We start from the raw sequence: 19,926 nt of genomic DNA, 5'->3' as shown, positions 1-19,926 counted from the left end.
TCATAAATTGGCCCTAGATGTATAAGAGATAACAACAAGGTAAATTCACATGTATTTTACTAAACACACATTCATGATTTCAGATGTTATAGCTAAAATAAAATAGTGGGGAATGACATCAAAGGAACCTCTGCTCAATATTTCTACAAAGGTTGGATTAATGCAGAATTCTTTATTGTCACAAAGGTACCAAAACCCAAATATTATTCTAAATCTATGATTCTTAGCATTTTTGCAGTCCTTGGGGAAAAAAAAGTGATAGTTAAAAGGCAGTCTGTGATGGTTATTTACAGGATGTTCAGTTTATTATTGCACTACTGTTCTCTTACTTGTGACTGGCATGCCCCTAGGCAGTCAAGTCACTGGGAAATAATCCTCAAAAGATTTAGCATAGGTAGACTCAGAAACATGGGCCTTGAATCTATTACTTTTCTCTCTTTCTTCCATTCTTTGTCCCACATCATATTCCTCTAAGATCATCCATTATTCCTCATTGTGATTTTAGTGCTTGTGGGCACCCCCACCAACATGTCCGATTCCCCTATGCTTTATCTACCCCACAGGCCTTTGAAACATTCTTTAAGTAACAACACTGAGTGATTTTTAAAACATTTTTCAGTAACCTATATAATTTACATTTACATTTTTTGTCAGCATAACCCAGCAATAAAACAGGTGACACTTTAGAGGAGTACAGTCTTCCATTTGTACAGTCAGTACCAAAACTAAATTTAATCTAAGTATCCTAGTCTCTTCCATTAAATCATATCTCCAGGATTCAAATGAAAGACCTGCTTCATGCATTTGTCTGTGGAAAGACAAATGTGTATAGGAGACACCTTAAAGAGCTGTGTAGGAATTACACCACAGCTGTTCAAATACAGTGTTTATCCATGGCACTGCTCATCTATGGGCTGATCAAGAAACTCAAGACGATATCAAGTTCTTCCACGTTAAGCTCCTTAGCAATTTTTGCAAAGCAAGCTAGCTTCATCCCTACACATGGAAAGAGGCAGTGCCTTTGAAGATTTACAAAAGGAAATCTTGCTTCCCTAACTGCAGTGCCTGGAGGTCTTCAGGGGGACTCTCTTCATGGGTCAGAGAGAGAGCACACCTTTAGGTAGCTGCTGTTTTTAAGACCCAAGGGGCATCCTGGCTACCCAGGCTGGATCCCACCCTCAGAATCTCATTCACCTTTTAAAGCAGCAGCTGAGCAGGCACTTCTGTTTCTTTCCTCTTTTCTCTCCACACCACTTATTAGCTTCTCTCCAAATCCTAGTTGTTGGGTTAGAGAGTCAGAAGTGGTAAGGGAGGACTTTCTATATTCTGAGTGACACTGCAGTGATTCTCTAAATAAAAAGGGATAGGCTTTCATTAGAAGTGCACACTTAGCCTGATGCTCATGGTGACACTGGCACTGTCTGTGCCAGATAACATCTGTTATCACACTTGTACTGTGGACACACACAGTGCCCCAGTGTGTAGGTTGAGAAGGTGTCACCAGGTAGCTGAATATCTTACAGCTCACAGTCCCCTAAAGGGTTGGCCATGTTTCCCCTCCTCACCCCAAGCCAGCAGCTCCAATCACTTTCATTGTTCCATGTGGATCTTCTGTCCACTTGCTGAGAAGAATCAACTCAGTAGGCAGGCAGCCAACAGAGCTTCCCACTGCCCTGATGAGTTCATTCAGCACTCCAGGAGGTGAGCCAAGAGGCAAACCTGGCACAAGGAAGGAGATGGGAACACACTGCTGCAGGCAGAGGATGGGAAGATCAAGGATGGGTTTCTCCAGGGCAGCAAGCTATTCTGCTGTTTGAGAGGAGACAAGAAACCTCACCCTCTGTTGCAATAAAACCTCTTCAACAAAATGGGAGTTATCAGACGACCGATCAGAAATTTCTGGGGGAGCTGGTTACAGTAAACCTCGGGAAAAAAAGTTGGGTTGTTTTAATTGCCAGGCACAACATGCACAAACCCACCTTGTTCACACAGCCTGCATGCATTTACATAGGCAGGTTTGGGATTTCTGTTAGTTTCCTTCTTGTTTCTGGAGCTGCATGCAAGCCAGCTGTCTCAGCAACCAGGAGGATTAGGTTTAAAAAACCAGAAACCAGATATCTGAACTTCTCACATTATATCTTGACTCTTACACTTGAAGCTTTACAAAGAAGGCTAAATATCTTCAGACTACTGATATAAGTCAGGAGAGCTGGCAGTTTTGCAGACGTTTACAGGCTTGGCAACGCATTTTTCTGTTTTTAAGTGAAAACAGACAAAACAGTGCACATGGTAGAATAACGAACATCTTGGCACATTGCAATTACAATACTGGAACAGACCACTATTCAGTTTTAATAGATGCTTTTGAGAAAAACAATCCCCTGTGTTCAGCTCCCTGTTACATTTATTCTCCAGAACTCTAGTGCCAAAAGCTTCCCCATCTTCTCTGTGGGCTTTCCAAACAGAGTTCACCTCCTGTGAAGCACCACAAAAATACAGCTGCTGTCAAGCAGCTCCTCTCCTTGCTAAGATGGGTTAGAGTCACATCACAGAGAAATGGCAGCATGCAGTGCCACAATTACATTCAAACCAGAAAAGGATTTTTTTTTTGGAATACAACCTCACTGACTTTCTAGTCTTTTACTTCCATATAGGAACTCCATGAAGTATTCTCTGGATAATCTAGCACTGACCTACAGCCTGGAATTCGATAGCACAGTACCATATCTAGAAATCTTCTAATATATATTCCAGCAATACTACCAAATTTGCAGATATAAACACTATAATGCAAGTTTCTATTAAATTGTATGTTAATTTTTGCTATGAAAAAAATAATTATACAAAAAAGGAAATAATGATAAAATTTTGAGTGTAAAGGTCAACTATTACAAAAAGAATGTTTCAGTGTAACCAAACCACTGGTGGTGGTTATGACTGGGAAGGTTCAGAGCTCCAGGATTAATAGAGTAAGTACACACAGTAAAGGCTTACCAACCTTTTCAGCAGATTCTGAAAGTGGGAACTAAAGTTCTGGGAAAATCACTGACACTAAATCTGCTGTGTGCATAAACCATAAGATGAAACAAGCATTAGTTTCCTCAGAAAATAAAATTCTTAAGACACATGAAATTAAAATGGAATTGCACTCACCAGTTAACAACTTTTGAGTATGAACAAGCAATGCTAAACAAAGATCTTGCAGGGCCCTCAAAAGCAGTCTACTGACATAACTGAAACGTGCTAAAATAATTGGGATAGAAAGAGTCTGGTTTGGTTATTAATTTATTAATTATTGTGCTGTTTCTGAGGTGACACTGTTTAGAGCCTTGAGCCTTTCCACTTTACAGCATCCTCTCCAAGCACATGGCAGCATTGAACTTGCCCCTCGTGGTAAGAATAACAATGGATTTATGGCACTCTGATCTTATGGAAATGATGAATTAACATTGGAGCAAGGAAAGTGAAAGACTGAAAAATCCAAGGGGGCAGGAGAGAATATTACACCGCTGATCCAGCTGGAAAGGCAGAGTGGTGACTTAAGGCTTGTGAAAGGGAGAAGCAGGGTGACTTGCTGCCTCTGCTAGGGCACAGGGGACTGCACCCCCTCCCACTGCCTTTGACTGCTGCTTTCTACACTGTGGCTGCTCAGGGACAAGGTCTGCAGGTAACTGCAGTGCAGGGACAGCCACAACTCAATGGATTGTTCACTTTGTGCACACAGCCCCCCACTTCACCTGTATCCCACACAATGCAGCTCTACCTGTGATGGAGGCATTAGGAAGTTGTAGTATGAGGAAGATAACTGTGTCTTATGGGTGTCACAAAGCTCTCTTGAGAGCTGTGTTATTCAGTGCCTTCTGATTTAATATCCTCAGAACCTCCAAAGATGGCAGTTAAAATTTAAACAGGCATTCTGAAAAGACACTCTTGATCCCATTATCAGTGTTGTGGATGGGATTACAATGGGGGTGGTAATGGTGGAAATGTTTTAGGAGAGATCTAGTATCAACAGCAGGAGTGGCCACTAATTGGATTCTTTCTATGTCACCGCAGAGTTGTCACGGGACCTCGTTCTCTGTTGAACACTGCAGCTCTCAAGGCGCTCAGAAAGGAGCTTTCTCAATTGTTATCACATCAGTCTGCCTTCCCACTCAAACACAAATCCCCCAAAGCTCTTTCTAAAGCTAAGGAAATCATGGAACCCATGACTCCCATGACACCTGCAACAAGTGTCCTGCCTCATCAATGTGAGAATGGGCCCTGACATTACACAAGGCTCAAACTCCTGATCCTACATGAACATTTGGTCATATATATATATATATATATATATATATATATATAATCAAGTGCAGAATATAAATTAAACAAAGCTAGATAAAAAACCTGTAAACTGTCAAAACAGTCTACAATAAAGTGTTTCTAGCCAGAACAGAATTTGCAAATGTTTTAAATTATTTTTTTCCTTAGCTGTCTAATATCCACTGAGTGTGAGTTTTATAATGGTTTGCAGTGTCCCTAGCATCACAACATTTTAAATAAACTGTTTTTATCAGTTCCTGACTGGAATAAGAGCAGTTACAATAATTTTCACACTGTTACTTGCAATCTCTAGGATACTTCTGGATTTCTACATGCAATTTTTTTCCTAACAATGTCTAATTTAGCCTACTTTTTGAAGGTGCATTTACATGCCATTTGGAAATTCACCAAGGGTTTTTTTTTTCAATGCAAATTACACCAATCATAATTTCTTTTTTCCTCTGAACAGAGACAAAAATCAATGAAAGGCCAAGGAGACATGCCAAGAAGCAGAAACTGAAGTTGCATATTGTGATGTAATGAGCTCCCCCACCTCACTTATAAAGTGCTAAGAAGAGGAAGCCCCTGACAAGCAATAAACTGACACATAATTAAGACAATTCAGGGCAGAACATATTCTGGCTGGAAAACATTTTCTTGTGCTCTACCTAACTGCTCAGAGCAGTGAGAGAAAAAAAAAAAGCAGGGTGACACTTTGAAAACTCTATGAAGACAATAAGTATCCCACCTAATTTTCACTAGCTGGGGGAAAAAGAAACACACCAGCTTTTGTGCAGTGCAGGTTGCCTCACATCACAAACAGAGTTGATAGTACAGACATGCCTGGTATGTTCAGCATTCCGTATCAAGCAAAGATGAATTAGCCGCAACAAAAATGTGTTACAGCTTTCATGCAGCAGTTTATGGATTTTTTTTGTACCTCTGGAATTTTTTACCTTGAGCGTATCATGGAACTTGTACTGTCTCAGATCTTTTCCTAAGATTATTTTTATCTTACTGTGAGGAACATCTCTGTGGGCTCTGAACACTTTTACAGCTGCTAGGATGCTAATGGGAACTTCATGTGTGTACCCAGCACAAGTGCTCTCAGGGAAAAAAAAGCCAGTGTCAAAGGAAGGTATGTAGAAGTCACCATAAATATGTCTTTGAATGTTTACCATCTGGAACAGTAGATTACGTTTTGACAAGAAGCTGGACTGCCCCGTGGGCATTGTCTTTTAAACAGCCCCATCATTATGAAGGAAGGAAAAACATGATTTGCTGTTCCTAGTTTCTCAGCAAGATTTTCTGGCAGTGCTAGAGAAACTAGTTTGTTTTTTTTTCCCCCTAGTAAAACAATAACAAGTTGGGCATGTGTAATTAGCTACGCAGTTTCTTAAAAAAAATATGGTTTCTTGTAGATCATCTGATCTGTGATCCAGTGATACCCACAAAGAGGGATAGGTTTCAGCTAGGCAGTGACAGCATCAGGCTCTGCAGCTCGCAGTGCTGCACCTCAGCTTTGCTGGAAGTCTGAACCTCTGTGTGCTGAAGCTGGCTTATTGAGCTTCTCACAGGACACACTGGGAGAAAGAGGAGAAATCCAATATGCAAGACTTGTACGTGGAGCTATAATGAGGTTTTCCTTTGGTTTTGTTTTTCATTTTAAGCTTGTAAAAGTTTCCATCACTTTTTACAGTGAGAAAGTGTAGACTGAGAGAAAAACCAAAATGGTCAAATTTATTCACATAAATCTTGGTCTGGTTGTGCAGTGATTTTTGGGATTTAGCTAATTCTCTGTTTCAAATTGCTGTGGATGACTTCTGGGGACACATTTGTACTAAAGAGTGTGCTTGAAAATACAAGCTGAGAACAGCCTGTAAAGAGGCCAAATAGTCTGTTCAAGGAAAAAAAGTTAACAAAAAAGTTGGTTTGAGGCAAAAAAATATATGCAACATGAAACATGGGTTTACGGGCATCGTTACACTGTTGAATACCAAAATCACCAGCTATAAATCCCCTTGCTCAGCCTACTAAACAGATCTTATTTCAGAACACATTATATACAGTATTATATATAGAATATCTCACCTGTAAGTGGTGAGGACAGTGTTAGATTTCTTTCACAAGTAGGAGGCCAATAATTCATAAGCACCAGAGGTATGTGACAGTTACTGTGAAGAACTGTTAAGGTGCAAAAGAAGCAAATAATATTGTTACTCTGCACAGGAAAACAGCATAAATATACAGCAAATATTAAACTAAACAACTCCAAACCAAATAAAAGGAAAAATAATCCATCCTGTTATTTCTCCATCTAGATAATTTAGAATAAAACAATGAAAACATCTTTTCTGATAAGCTAACATACTGTAATTAGTGATAACACTTCTGATTTAGTTAATTTGCTGGGCTTCCCACGCTCCAGACATCAATGAACTTAATAGCGGAATTAAATGAAAATGATAGCAGAGTACTTCCATAACTAATTTCTAATTATATTTCCTTCCTAAACATACATTTTTGCCTACTTCTAATTAACACTTCAGATCGCTAGTTTAGAATCTATAAATATACCGAGTCTTTAATGATCCATTATAGTGATGCTACTTAGTTTTCAATGACTTGTAAAACTTTCACAAACAGATCTGCAAATGAATTACATCCATCTGCTCTGCTGCAGCTGCAAGAGCAGCATTACATTGTACCCTGCCTTTCCCTACTTTCCTGATTTTCTCTTAACTTTATGCCCATGTGTAAGCCAAACCACCTCCATGCCGATTGTCAGGAGCCCAGGCAGGTCTCCATAAAGGAGTCTTCAAACTTTACAGACACCCCAAATGTTTCAAAACATTCTGGTTTGCCTCCCAGCCGAGCCCCAGCCGGGCTGCACGCTGCTGAAGCATCCTGCTGCAGACCTCGGGCATGCTCTGCCGCGGTGCCTTCCCCCGCCCGGGCGCGCAGCTTCCGCGGCTCTGCGGAGCCCGGGGCGCTGGCGCCGCGGCCGCGGTGCCCGGCACACGCGTGTGCGGGGAGAGCCCGGCCGGGGAGAGCCGTGCCTGCGGGGGGAGCTCCCGCAGGGCTGGGACACACCGCTCCCGCGGAGACCTTCCCATCTACACCTCCGAAAGCGTGACCTTAGCGGCGTTAAGAGTGTTAGCTCTGTGAAGACGGCCAAGCATCAGGCTGTGCTCGCTGTTATCTGTCAGCCGTACAATAGCAGCATTGATAAGGCAGCAGCAACTGGCTTTGACAAGTGTGCTGTGCTAGCATTCCTCTGAAAACCGTGAAGGAAAGAAAAAAAAAAAAAAGGAGAGAGAGAGAGACACAGAGAGAGAGAGAGAGAGGCATGAGGTGCCTTTTACTTTACCTGAACAAAGTGTGCGGTTTTATTTTTCCCTCTCAGCTGCTGGAAACGATTCTTCCAGTTTCTCCCCCAGAGCTAGGTATTTCTTCTTTTGCTTGCAGCTCACACTTGGGGAAGACCACACAGCTCCAGCAAGGCTGCCTCTCTCCCCTAATCCCCACTCGAGTGTGATGACACACACTAACCCCAACCATCTGTTGAAACACGTCCTCAAGCACTCAGCACAGTGGTGTGTCAAGACGGGCTGCCCAATCCAATCGCTGGGGTTGGGTGGCTCTTAAGGAGCTGGAGGCAGAGACAAGGGCAGAAACTATAAGGCTGAGAACTCTTTAGCAAAGTAACCTGAGATTTTGAGAAAGGGCTGCTATTGAAAAAAAGAGCAGAAGGGGGAGGTACTCGCGGGAAGGTAGAGGGAGTGGATTAGTCTGGTGGCCAGTTGTGTAACTTCTCACAACTCCTTGTATTCCCAAGGGACCACTGGGACCCCTTCGCAGTGGGATGCACAGAAGCACAAGAACAACACTAAAATATTTTTTGTGGCGGGTCTATTGAGGGCAATCTCCTCCGAGAGACGCTTTTCTAAAAGAGATAAATGATGCAGTTTGAAATCCTGATCAAGTGCTACTGCGGGAGTCGATGTGACATCTGCATCCCGAAATCCCAACTCCTTACCGTGCCGCGGTTTCCCTGCGGCTCCTGGGAGAACGGCGGAGAGAGGCTGGAGGAAAACCGGGGTGTGTGTTGGGGGGGGGAGAGGCGAGGAGAAGAGGGGTATTTCTCTTCTCGAGAAGAAGAGCAAATACTTCTCCTTCTGCACTCAGACATCTGCGAGTCCTTCCCCCGAGCCCGCGCTTCCCGGGACGCGGGCTGGCCGTCCCTGCTCCCCGGTGGCGCAGCGGCGCTCGCTGCTCCCCGCCCGCGGCTGCGGCAGCGCCCGCTCCCTCCGCGCCCGCGGCGCTGCTGTGACAGCCCCGGCCCCGCTCCCTCCGCGCCCGCGGCGCTGCTGTGACAGCCCCGGCCCCGCTCCCTCCGCGCCCGCGGCGCTGCTGTGACAGCCCCGGCCCCGCTCCCTCCGCGCCCGCGGCGCTGCTGTGACAGCCCCGGCCCCGCTCCGGCCCCGCTCCGCGCCCGCTCCGCGCCCCGCGGCCCCGGCTGCCGCCCCCTGGCCCCGGCTGCCGCCCCCCGGCCGGGAAGCCGCCACCAGCCTGTTGCTTCCCACCCGCTTCCACCACCGCCCCGCAGTGTCCTGCGGGATGCGGCCGCAGTTTCGGGAGCGCTGCCCTTCCCCTGGGGACCCCTCACCGCCCCAGTCGCGCTCTGGGCTCCGGGCAAGCCTGGATTGTGTCTAGTCTGTACCTCAGTTTCCCTCTGCCACAAAGCAAACATTATCACACCTTCCTCCCTCTCAGGGTCACTGCCAGGAAAAATCCACTAATTTACAGAAGATGTCCGGGAATGATAGATAAGGGACACAGAAAAGCTGCTAAGTGCCAAAGAAACAGTTCTTTCCTTTCCCCTCCCTGTAATAGGATAGCGTGGAAGAGAGACTCAAAATCTCAAGGGTTTTTACCTCATTACCAAGTGCCTGACTTGACACTTGCATTAAATCTACATTTCACATTATGACAGATGTTGTGTTTTCTTTGAACTGAAAGGGAAGGACGTTGTTTTGGCATTAAAAGTTACTCTGAAAGTGTTAACATCCAACTTGAAGAAAGGTTTGCAATTGTGAAAAGACACACTCTGCCCAGCTATATGAAAGCCATATGAGAGTCTTGAAATGTTGATTTGGCTTACTTGTTCTTTAATACCTTACACAAGGCTGTTTCTGAAAGACTAGTGGCAAAGTGAATACTTAATAAAATGTGAGATTCAAGAGCTGGGGTCTGAGCCCAGATAGCTGTTATCAAAGCTGACCTGGGAAATGAAAAAGAAGAAACTGTAGTCACAACTATATTTGCCTAAATTCTTCCCCAAAGTGATGATACAGTGTCTGTTTCAGCCTATTACTCTGAAAATGCTATCACAGATGTTTGGTATCCATTAAAACACTACTCCCTAATCTGCTAATTCTAGATAAATAAACAGCTGAATAATATTTTCAACAATAATATGTGGTGAAGTAAAGATGCAACTACTGTCCCTGGGGTACTGTAAGATTCTTAATGTTGCCAATTATATCTTCAGGGCAAGGGTTTGGTTTGATTTTGTTTCATTCTAGCAGACTGTGATCTGTAAACAGGCTGGATAACCTTACATACTCCAAAAGCCCTGGAGACTTTATTGAGCTTATTTGCATTTTCTTTAGCTGTACTCCTTAACAGTACAGTAATTGCATTAAAAATCTATAGTGATCAAAGATGTGGAGTATCAAAAAGCCCCTCAAATTGTGCTGCATCATCCTGTGTACTGACTCATTTTCTAAAATGCAGTTCACCTCACAGATGCTCAATGTTTTATTGGTCAGATGAGAGGCAAATTCAGCAGGGTTCAACCTCTAACCAACATGAATGACTGTTATGTGCATACAATTATTTTATGTTGTGATGTGGTATATGCTTATCCAATGTTGCTTATTATATCTGAGTATAAACATACATAAGCAAGTTACTGAGCATTTGTGTGATGCACAGGCCGAGATCTGTTGATTTTTTTATGCCTGTGCAAGTCAGGGATGCCTCTGTTGATGCCTGTCAAGTCACAATACTGTAAAATTGACATGTTTAAAAGGTCCCCTAATTTAGTCTTTTGTATACAGAGACACACACCACCCCCACCACCCCCCCCCCAATTTCTCTTCATAGACTCTGCCATGACTTGAAATACAATTTTTTGTCTCTATTACCAGTGTTGGTAATAGCTCTCAAACATCACGCATGATCATGTTCTCACTTGAAAGCTACTGCTGATGTTGCAGGATAATTTAACTGCTATTTGTGTGACTACAGCCAGATTTAGTTTGCTGTGACAGCTTATAACTGACTTTTCCACCACTTCTCCTCTATGCATGCTGCCATCTGCAAAGAGTTTAGGTTTTAAAGGCTGAAATGGAAGCTGCACTGAAGAGCCATACCCGAAATGCTGTTAAAATTATGTATCATAAAACAGGTTCTCAAGTTGACTGTCAAACCCTTGAACTCTTGCTAAGGTCAGACTGCCCCCACGCACATAAGACTTGTAGCAAAGTGAATAATGCTTTATGCAAATAACTCAAGACAATCCTAATATGCAAGATTAATTGCAGGTAATTGTGATATTGAGAAATAGTCGCTCCTGTTTTGTTCCCACAGATAACATGTCCCTCACACAGTACTTCCAATTTGTTTCCATGGTAGCCAACAGCATCTTTAAGCCAGGGCACTGAGGTTCATTCTGTGTTGCCTAGTCTTTAACTCACCACCTTTCCTCCAGCACAGATGGCCTTGGCAGTTTTGTGTGTCAGTGTGGGACATATGCACATAATCACACACGTGCACCTCTGCACAAGAACCTCATGTAATTCTCAACTCTGGCATTTTCAGCTCTCAGAAATAATCAAAGGGGATTTTTCATGATTCCTGCAGCAACTTCAGTCTATCTCTCCTGCCAATATGAATGGAAGATGACTTTTTATTTCCTTGAATCATTTTATGTCTACCCTGGATTCAATTATTTTTGAAGAGTTTATATAGGAACAGAAGAGGTTCTAGAACATGACTATAAATCTACAGACAAGTCTACTGTTAAATTCTAGGTTGAAATGCATGCTCATGCATGAATAGCAAGCTCATGCTCCTGTTGAATTTCAATGATATCTCGTCAAAAATGACATATAATAAAAAAGCCTTTGAAATCCTGAATTGCAAAAAAAAAGATAAATAATTAAAAAACAATGTTTCTTTCTAAAGATCCCAGCAAACAGCAGGTTCCAAGAAGCACAGGAAGATATGCTTCTTCATGTGGATCACAGTGAAACCTTGGAGCTACTTGCTGCAGGATGCAGTGGGGATAAAATGACATATATTCAAGTGTTTGGACAAGTTCATGGAAAAAAAAATTACTCACAGCAATTAAATACAAATATATAGCTTCTGGTACAGGGAATCCCTGAATCACCTGGAGTGAATCCTGGACAAATATTCTGTGCTTGTCCTATTCTTACACTTTACCCCAAGCATCCTCTATTTTCCACTACTGGAGGGTGCCAAGCCATGACTTAGTGTGGCACAGCTGCTCTTTCTTTCTTAAAGCATTTGGCAGTTTTGGAGCCTCATGGTGGGTAGTATAAGAGAGATTAATTCCTTTTAAGAACTTCAGCCAAGATTTTTAGAGGTTGGCTCATAAATCCATGTTCAGGAGCCTTAGTAAAAAAGGTCTGATCAAAAGTATTGAGTATACAGCAGCTGCTAGTGAAGCCAGCATTTCATTTTCTTTTTCTCCATATGTGGGCATTCCAAAGTCAGCCATAGGCTCATGTAAAATTTGTGAGCTAAATCCCAAATGATATTCTGTGCAAAAGTCTGCTGAACTGTTTCTTAACCTGGAGTCACCTAAATTTCAGAAACACATGGTCTTTTACAAGTGTTTCCTCCATGCTGAAAGCCCAGAGCTCTGCAAGACTCAGGAGTCAGGTATCCCTACATTACAGTCATCTAAATTGCTTCAGTGGGCTCTCAGAACTCATCTACCAAACTTGGAGACATTTGAGTGGCATAAAGATCAAAAACCTGGCCAGAGGAAGAAGAAATAAATAACTTTTAGGGCATGCTAGGTAGCTTTCTTCTCACTGTCCCTGCTCAAGCCTGTTCACCTGAACAAAATATTCCAGCAATGATTATTCTGTGTAAGATCACAATAAGGTTAATATATAAAAAATACTGAGAAATTTGGTGAGTCACATACAGCACACATGAAAATTCAGAATTTCCATATTTTCTGGGGAAATGTGCATAGGCCTATACACGTACTCTCTTAGTGGGAAGCCATTCAAGTGCTAGCTACAAAAAGACTGCGTTAGAAATGCATTAAGGGCACAGTTCCAGAATCAGGATTACCTGCCTCTGCATAGCTCTTGTGGGATGGAAGGATATAGACTTCAATTTTTAAGGAAGCTCTTCTACCCTGCTCCTTCTTCCCTGCAACGGAATCAGATGGTATGTAAGTTATACCCAGCTACAATCTGTCTTTGGACTGCAACACTAAAAACAGTTCCCCTGAGGAGTAACCAGAACAGAGGATAGAGTGCAGGTGAGACAGACAAAAGATCATAATTGACTCAATTCATCACAGGGCTTTACAATTTGTCAGATTGTTGTCATCACTATCACTTGCCTCCAGAAGAAGATTAAGAGTTGAAATAATTGTCAGTCTCAAATTTGTGTTTCTTCACTTACACCCACTCTCAAAACACTGATTCTTTTTGGTTACTGTTTCTTCTAAGGTAACTCCCTCATTAGTGGTTGCATAGTAATTCACTACCAAACAAGGTCACTGCAATTAAAGGGCACGTGTCTTACCCTAGCAGAAGAGCTGATTAGATTTGTCATAGCTAAATTATTATTATTTTTTTTTTAGTATCCCAGAATTAAATAAAGAAGACCAAAAAACTCCAACAAATGAAAACCCGGTATATTTGTCATGTCATTGTTAGGGAAAAAGAAAACAGAGCCAGCAAAAGTTTTTCCAAGCTAGAGCCTAATATGACGATTTAATGCACCAAGAAGCTGTGGTTCTTCCCTTCTCAGCTGCCAGCTGGCCAGGAGTTTCAACTCCAGCACAGTAAACAAGTGATCACTGCGTCTGGGAAGAGCTCAACACACCAGACATCTGGAAAATAGGGGCAAATATAGGCAGGAAAATAAACATATTTAACCAGTCTGCACAAGGTAGGTGATCCCATTCTCAGCAGTAGGGAACACACCAAGGAGAGAGTGTATATGGAGTCTATAAGGCTTTAAAAGTGTGAGAACTCAGAGAGCAACATGCTCTCAGAACTTGTGCTGACTTCACATTTTTGGACAGAGTTCAATTTCATTACTGAAAAAAATTTGAGGTAAACCATCCAATACTTAACAAAAATTGAAAAAATGCCAAAAATTTAGAAGCCAGAATGTCTCATTGCTTTTAATGTTAAGTATTAGTAAAGTGATGACCAGTGGTCATCTTCAAGTCCCTCCCTCTTACATAATTATCATCCTTGCTCCTACTCAAAATTCTCAGCCTGAAAAAATTGCAATAACAATGGATGAAGGATTTTGATGACTCCATGTTAAACTCACCAAAATCGGCAAAGGTTTCATTATGAAGGTTTAATATTACTCCTTCCCCTTTGAACATACTTCTAATATTGCACATAATCAAGGTACCACTTGCCTAAAAAAAACAAACGTGTCCATGATGTTGTTCTGGACAGAGCGTGGGAATACACACAGTTTAACATACAGATTCTTTTTTTTCCTAGAGAGTCAAGGAAGCATCAGCCCCTGTAGCCCTTTTATTTTTATAACAACAAAGTATCAGCAAATCCCATAACAATTTAGGAAAACATTTCATTTAACCCTTTTGTGACCTCATCTCAGATATAATAATGAGAATATTTGGGAGCAGAAAGAGCAGACACATTGCAGGACCAGCTATACCTCTGTGTACAGTAATTTTTTGTACAGTAGCAGAGACTTTTCAGTCTCACTTCTGTTCTCACTGAGAAAAGAGGCCAATGTGCTTACCTTGCCTCACATACCATTAACTTTACAGTTACACCTGCTAAGACAATTAACCTCAAAGAAATTGGCATCTCATGTAAGGACATACAAATAAACAGGTAGGGCAATGCAGCCATAACATCTGGCAGACTCATTCAAAGCCCTCCTGATCATAAATCATGACATAGTCATAACACCTAAGGTAAGCACAACTAAAGCCATAATGGAGTTTTATGTCACCAAAAGAATGATAAAGCAGTATTCATTGCATGGAGAAAACTTGGCTCCAGCAAAAGTATTCATAGAATTGTCTTGGGTGTAACTATTACCTTCTCCTACCCATGGAAATGACTTAAATGCCAATACCCATCCCTAAAAAGTATGTGTAGACATGTATAAGTAATGTGGATTAGTAGAATTAAACATATATATATATAAAACATATATATATATATTTACATGTGTATATAATTCTATATCTAAATTTTTGTTACTGGGCCTAAATTAAGCATATCATAGCTTGAAAGCAAAATAAAACCATAATAATCCAGTATATATAGAAACATGACATATAGATAACAATTCACATGTAGCTACTATAAAAAAAAAGGAAAAAGAAGGAAAAAAAGAAGGAAAGTTACCCACCAACCCAAACCACTTGCCATTCTTTTTGTAGATGCCAAAATGCCATAAGTTCCTCACTCTACTGCCAAAACCTCTAATTCACCTCCTGAAAACATCTGTGCTTCACATCCTGTGTCAGAAAAAAAAAAACCCAACCAAAAAAAAAAAAACCAAACCCCAAACAAAAACAAAACACCCCAAACTGATTGTAGAGAAAACTGAAAAAGTGAAGACAGAGAAATGTAATATTGAGAAAGGCCAAGAGAGAAGAGTTAATGTGGGATGGTGAGTTGCTGGAAGACATTACAATTACTTTGCAGGTCAGAAAAATCTTTCAAGATGCATGAAAATCACAGTGTGGGTCCTTTATTGGCAGTGCTGAGGGTGTTCACTGTTAATGGAAACAGAATTTCTTTTTTTTCCAGGCAGAGCTAGTTTGGGCAGAGTGGTGATACCATCTAAGGTTCCCAATGCACAGAAGATTGTTCAACTGTATTGATTAGCTGTAATTGTGCTCTCCAAAGGATAGGCAAAATTCAGTATTGTAGCAGTGGCAGAAGGATTTGGGGGAGGAAGGAAGGAAAAAGGCATGGTACTTTGTAGAACAAGAACGTATTAGTAGAATTTCAGAAAGTAAAAGAGGCTGAGGGCATTCAGGCTTATTGGCAGGAAGTTGAAAGGTCTTCAAAGAAAGACTAAATGTTTGGAGGGGCTAGAAAAAGGTCCTAGGGGAACATCTCCATCCTTGATCCTCCTCAAGGAGGTTTTCACAAAAATTTGAAAAAAACCAACATTGGGCTGCAGAGCCTGCTGGACATGGCATTTCCAGCATGCTGACAAGGCTGTGGGTCAGAAGAGAGATTCCCGATCCTTTTGGTGGCCTGTTCCTCTCTGTACTTTCTCTTCAGCTGTGGCACAGGAGGACCTTGTTCTGATCTTGTTCCTCATGGCTTCCCCTTTTTTTCTGTCAGTACCCACCACTCTCCTCCACTGCCCTTTAGCACAGCAGCCACATTCCCCCTCTCTCCTTAGACAGTCTCATGGCAATTCCCAGACTGTGAGCACTAAAGGGCAAGGGACACGGAGGAGAGGAAAGGGTCAGGACTGAAAGAGACAGAATAGAATTCTGGCTGGAAAAGCACTTTCTGCTTCTGGTGCCACTATGGGCCTGAGTACCCCTTCAGGCCTCCTTTGTCCCTCCCTGTCCACGCAAAACCTTCTACAGCAGCAAAGGAAAACTCCCAACAGATCGTCCCATCTGCTGTCCTTAGGTTGACACTTACCCAAAATCTCCTGTCATGGCAAATGCAACTATTATTTACTCTCAGTGGTAATTTAGGGCACTGAATCTTTTCCAAGCTTATGTCAGTAAAATTGAATTTTAGAGGGACTGGAGCAGGAAGTTGTACTATTTGCCTGGCTGGTTTACTTTGTTTTTATTTGAATTCCATATTCGGTTGAAGGGAGGGATAAATATTTTTCCTCTTCATTCTGGTATCAATGAGTAGGAAGGTAAAACCTGGTTGGTTAGATTAATGTAAAAGGCAGAGCTGTTCTTTCTTCTGTCCTAAGGGATTCAGAATATTTTTTATAGTTGGCTCATTCTCTTCCCAAGGCTGTACACATAGTTCTAAAAACAGGACAGAAATGCCATTTTGCAACTAGTTTCGAAACTTGTTTTTAATCTGCACTTTAATAAATCCAAGGCCTTTCTAACATTTTCTTCAAACTGGATGTTATCAGGAGTCACGGAAAAATCAGAATTTGCAGAAGAACTGTAGTATGGGCTGTGGTTTGATCTACAGTCCAGCAACTGGCTCCACAGAAGTGGCTAGGAGCTATACTCCAGCTGCAGGTGATGCAGCTTCCAAGGACAGGTTCACATCCAGCAAAAACCTCTGGCAGGAAAAATCCATTATTTTCCCTAACTCTGCTCACATGGTTCGTGTTCTTACTCACTCCTTCGTGTAAACAATAGCAGACCACTTTGGTGGTTTTTGAGTGGCTAAATTTTACTCAGGTTTAATCAGACCACAAAGCTATGAAAATGATAGTGCTGACACAAGAAAAGGCACAGAGCCAAGGGAGAAAAAAAATAAGATTCATCTTCCTTCAGAGACAATCTCATCTTAAATGGGCTTAAGTTGATTTAAAATCAAATTTTAGAACTCACACTAACTCAAGATGAGTCAAACTGGAGAAACTTTACAATGGCCACCTCCTCTGGGATGGCACTAGGGACAGAAAGTTCTACTGATGTGCAGTTGTCCTACTACAGGATATGAGACCTGTCCCTGAGATGCTGAATTATCTCAAGAGGCAATCTTCAGATACAAGCATTATTTTTAGGTTTTAGCCCTGATGCTATTTAAACCAGTCTAATCAACAATAAAAAAGTTTCAGTGGAGTTGAGCTTGGTTTCCTCATTTTGATAGACTGAGGTTAGAGTCTCTGCCATGCTTGTTGGAGACACGAGAAGGCTGACCTTTCCTGTCAGGAAGGCAGCCTGACACAGGAACTCCATAAATAACCTCACTTCTGCCAAAGGGTGCCCTTTTGAAAACATCTTCTTGGGTTCTCAAGAAGGCCAAGATGGTATTTTCTAGATAAATGAATATAGAGGTTTTTATACCCACTTGTAAGAGTTTTTAAACCTGATTACACCCACTGTGTGTTTTCATGACTTTGCTTCATAGGTGGTAAAGTGGTGGTCTACCTGAACTTTCTCAGAAGAAAAAGGAACTATATTTTATATATATGTAAATATATGCATGTACATATACACACCATATTTTATTACATTTAAGATTTTTCCTATTAGTTGAGAGTCCCTGAGCAAAAGAAAAAGGCTTTTAACCTGTAGTTTTTCCAGAAGCAGCTGACAGCCTGACTAAGCCCTGTGCTTTTACAGCCTTTCCCTGTAGTGGGACCAAGCACACAGATCATTTCACTGAAATAAATCATGCTTGCCCTTCTACAAAAATTCCTTTCACACAAACCAATCCACAGCTAAGTTTTAAGACAGCAGTGCCTGAATTATAAGTAGCAATGTGATGGCTGATCAATAACTGTGTCACAGAACTAATAAATAAAGATATGCCAACAAACGACTAATTGCAGATCTCTGTCTTGTGTTGATGTGAAATCCCCCAAGTGAAAATGGTGGAGTGGAATTCACTGCCTAGTTTAGAAGCAATTTTGAGCTAGAGATCTGATCTGCTTTCTTGTGATCTTAGGAAAAACAAGAGAAGTATTTTATCACTGAGTGACAGTAATCATTGGCATATTATCATGCCTTTTTTAAACCTCTCCACTTGTGGTGAGTTACTTATTAAAATAAAAATTGGTCATTTTTACTAGGACAGCATAGTTTCCTGCAAATTTTTTTTCCATTCAACTGTTATTCCCAAAATTAGCACAAAGTAAGGCAGCCTGTGTTAACTCTTTCTTATGCTAAACAGCCCTTGTTAGTTTAACAGAACAAAAGCTTTGATTGTAAGTGCAAATATGTGTGAGAATCTAGAGTCAAAGCACATTGGTGGCTTTTTTTTTACTGAATGACTTGCTTTGGTGCAAGTTTCCAAATAAAGATTTAATTGCACTCACTTGCATCAATTACAATATCAAAGCACATAAGTTATAAAAACAGAAGGTGTGGACACAATGGCTATTTCAGAGTTTGTTTTGAAAACAGATTAGACAGAGTTATAATGATCATTTCTTCAAAAGAATTTGGAGATTATCAGAAACAGAACAGACTGTGGATTTTAATTGAAAACTCACTCCAAATTCTTTGTATCCCTCTCCCCCAGCCTGGTCTCCTTCACAGCTTTTAACAAAATTGTTAATAAGTGGGTTTAACAGGGGGGATTTGAAACCTGGAGATAAATACCGTTGCAGTACCCAGTTCTTAATATTGCAGTGCCTGTGGTACCTTTGGGTGATCTCATTTCCTGCTCTTACACTTTGACGTAATCACACTTAGCACCTGTACGTACAACTCAGCAATTCATTCCAGAAACCCAGACACTCTTTGTGGGCCCCTTGGATTTGAGAATAGCTATCTGTACCTTGCCAAGGAGAAATCTCACTCACATATCCTTGAAAACCCTTTGTGGTTCTGAAATTTCAGTTTCTCTTTTCAGAGAGTAAAAAAAATAAGCAAAAATAAGAGAGCCCCCTTTTATATTTTGAATATTAGTAATCTCATTTGTTTAGATAATGGAAATTCCCTGGAAGGTGTTCTTGATAAACATTGTTTATGTACATACAGTGCATATTAAAAAGAAGTGGCATCAGTGATGCTTTTGAGAAATAAGCTGACATTTCAGCCTCACCTAGCAAAACCAGAAGTGTTTAACTAGTATTGCTTAATACTTGTTAGATCAAGATATGAACACACATAAGTTCCTCTACATATTGATTTTTGCAAAGTCAGGAATATATTGAAAACTATAGAAAAAGTTGGTATTCTGATGGACAGAAGGTACTCCTTTGTGAACATGATGTGTTAATTAGGTCACATCATTATTTCTTATGCAAAGATTGTATTTTCTGAGTTTCTTTATTTCCATAAGCAGAATGATGATGCAGACGTCCCAGGAAAGGCCCTTCATGTACCATGTTTTCTGAACACTCTTTCAATGGAGATGAATTGGATTATTTTGGCAGAACATGATTCACTGCAGAGAGAGCCTCCCATTCCAAATTAAGCTTTGCCTCTTGTCCATAGGGTGAGATCTGGACCACTCTGATTCTTGCTAAACACACAGATTTGGTTTCTCAACTGTCCCCAGCCCCGTGCACACCACTGCTTTGCTGTCACAGTCCTTTCAGCTGCTTAGAAACTCTGTGTTGGCCTGGGGCCCCACTTCTGGGGCACCCCAGTTCTATAAATGCACAAGACGTCCTCTGTATCCATATAGAATTCTTATTGAGTCTGCCTCTGCA

General features: G+C 41.3%; 1 protein-coding gene across 12 annotated transcripts in view; it reads right to left on the bottom strand.

The window, feature by feature from the left end:
- SULF1 (sulfatase 1) overlaps positions 1-19,926 on the bottom strand; it is a 184,598-nt gene that overhangs the window by 114,585 nt on the left and 50,087 nt on the right. For 7 of the 12 annotated variants that reach the window (XM_064388694.1, XM_064388701.1, XM_064388703.1 and 4 more), the window contains exons 1-2: positions 7,676-8,269; positions 6,397-6,489 (exon numbers count right to left, since the gene is read on the bottom strand). The exons of 2 other annotated variants lie outside the window; for them this stretch is intronic. The gene's annotated coding sequence lies outside the window, so the exon portion shown is untranslated. Of the gene's footprint in view, positions 1-6,396; positions 6,490-7,675; positions 8,270-19,926 lie in introns of those variants that run through there. 3 more of the 12 variants (XM_064388721.1, XM_064388740.1, XM_064388793.1) reach the window with 2 other exon arrangements.

Source organism: Passer domesticus, chromosome 1 (genome assembly GCF_036417665.1).
Source record: "Passer domesticus isolate bPasDom1 chromosome 1, bPasDom1.hap1, whole genome shotgun sequence".
In the NCBI taxonomy this organism is placed as follows: Eukaryota; Metazoa; Chordata; class Aves; order Passeriformes; family Passeridae; genus Passer; species Passer domesticus.
This window is presented reverse-complemented; position numbering and strand designations above follow the sequence as displayed.